Raw genomic sequence first — 2,492 nt, forward strand, 5'->3', positions numbered from 1 at the left:
CTGCTTGTAGAGGAGCCAGGCGTTGACTACAGCAAGGGTGATTGTGTGCCAGAAGATGTACATGTACCACCGCCAGGATTTCAGTGCATACTTGTGTTTTGCTGTAAATGAGTCCAACAAATCCACACCTCCCATGTATTTATTGTAGATGCCCACAATGGAAGCCTTTCTAACGTCAATGTAGGTTTTGGCGGCTTTGTCCCAGTGTTGAATCTCCTGAACAGGTTCTGGTCCAGCGAAGGATGACACAAGTGTCACCGCCCTGTTGTTGTACCATTTTTACTGCACAGATGTTGTTTCCCCTCCACTCTGTGGTCAAAGCTTCCTCTGCCCTTCTTCTTCAAGCTCTTCACATGTAAATGTTACAGTTAGATGGGTAGATGCACTTGCCTGGCCTTTCCCACATAATGGATTCCTTGCTCAAGGAGCTTCACTACCAGTGGAACGGAGGTGAAGTAATTATCTGCCTAGATCTTGTTGTGTTGACCCTTTGGAAATGTGGAGGCAAGCTTCATTACAACATCACCTGACAATTCACCTGTCATCACCTGACACCCTGAGATTCCAGCTTTCACCCATACTTTAAAGCCTCATGAGTGTAGATTACCTTGCATATACTTCTTGATGCTGCTGAACTTCCCGTTGAAGGGTATCATCATCTTGTCCATGGAATGTGCTCTTCTGGTACCACCTGCAGGCAGTTTTCTCTGAGTGAATCAAGCCGTGGTCTGAGTTTCCAGAGTTTGTCCCTCTTTTCAGTCTCTGGCATGGTTAAATTGTTTACAAAATGTAATGTTCCATCCTCAGGTACATACCCAATGCTGCCTGTATTTCTTTTGTATTAGTGTTGACTGATCTTTCGTCATTTTGAATGCTGTACTCATTCGTATTTGTTGCCAGAGCTTGAACCAAATCTTCTGACACAAACTTTTGGAAGTATTGCAGTGGTGTGTGGAGGGAGGTGACATCATCTGTGAGAGCTTGACCAGAGAAATCAGTGACGTCTGTCATATGGCTTGATGTATTTCTTTGATTGCCCGGGCTCAATATTCACATTAGCTGGACAATCGGTAGGTTCTTGGTTTTCTTTGTCCACATGAGACATCAATATCTGATTCTTCATCACTTGCATCAGTGTCGTCAAAATCGATGTCCACATCACTTTCTCCTTTTTGGATGATGGCCATTAACATTGTGCACATTGTACCGAGGATTTCTCCTTGCTGGTGGCATTCTGAAATGAAAAGATAAAATTTGAGACAAATGTACATTCTATAAACAAATAGCACACATGCCTCATTATGACGTGTTCACACTTTGGACTGAAGCAGCCTATTCACACATCTCACCGGTCACACTATACCTAATGGCTCACCTATAGTAGACTGTGATTGTAATCCTTACAGGAATGCATTCAGCATCCAGTTTACAACAAAATCTAACAGTGATGAACATTTACACCTGTGCCAGAACAAAGCACCAGGAGCATCCCGCACAACTTGGAGGATTGGCCAGGTGTGGCCAGGTGTCTCTTGCAAAAGACCTGGTTAAATAAAGGTTATAGGCCTAATGATAATAAGCACTTTGAATATAAATTGATAAGAACATTTTGTTTATCAGTAGACTAAGAAAGGGCAGATTTGCACAAACAGAATTTTTTTGTTAGAAAGTCATGCAGAATATGATAGCAAATTATAATGTTTAGATATGGAAATAAATCTTTCAACTTTAGTCTCTAATACAGTATAGAATATGTAATCCGATATAAAGCTAAAGGGTATAAAGCTTAAATCATGTATAATTTGTTGTGAATATTTTCATTTAAGTTCCCCTCAAGATGTTCCTCTTAAATACAGGGCAATTATGACTGCCACTCTCATCCAACATTGTAATATTGCAACATTTATAAAACAAACTCCAAACAAAATGTAGGGTATATTTTCAACATTTACTGTATATGTCCTTGTTATAGACACTGTAATAAACAGAAAAAATTATTCCAAGCATTTTACTTACTTGAAGATGAATCCAGTCCAGTAAATCAAAGGGATGTTGCTTCATCAGAAAGTTGTAAGATGTGCCACTTCTTGACTTAAGGGTGGGCTTTGTATACAAATCCTGGATCCAATTACATGGTGGGAATAAAATGTAGGACCCACAGATCATATTGATGTGGTTGTATAAACAAACAAACAATAAAAAAAAAGATAAAAGGGGTTTTGGGGAGTAACCACAAATGTTGTAATACTGAAACAGTGGGTCTTACGGGGTTAAGTAAGATTAAAATTTATTCATAAAAGAAAACCTACAATGTTTTTATTTGTTTTTTTTTTGCCTACATAGGAAAACAAACGGCCGTCAAAAGAAGCTGGACCCCAGACGAGTGTGCTGCAGTGGACACACATTTGAGGAGATTTATTGTAATGAATCAAGTTCCTGGTAAAGAAGAGTGTCAGCGCTGTATTACTGCAGAACCTCAAGCTCTCAGAAAC

At 39.6% G+C, this 2,492-nt stretch overlaps 1 long non-coding RNA gene across 1 annotated transcript; it reads right to left on the reverse strand.

Annotated features, from left to right (window-relative positions):
* Window positions 1-604: 604 nt before the first annotated feature.
* Window positions 605-2,492, reverse strand: LOC127957844 (uncharacterized). The gene is made up of 3 exons (XR_008153865.1): window positions 2,017-2,492; window positions 1,376-1,543; window positions 605-1,234 (listed from the first exon to the last, which is right to left on the reverse strand). It is a non-coding gene; the product is annotated as an uncharacterized LOC127957844 (long non-coding RNA).

Source organism: Carassius gibelio, chromosome B5 (genome assembly GCF_023724105.1).
Source record: "Carassius gibelio isolate Cgi1373 ecotype wild population from Czech Republic chromosome B5, carGib1.2-hapl.c, whole genome shotgun sequence".
NCBI lineage: Eukaryota > Metazoa > Chordata > Actinopteri > Cypriniformes > Cyprinidae > Carassius > Carassius gibelio.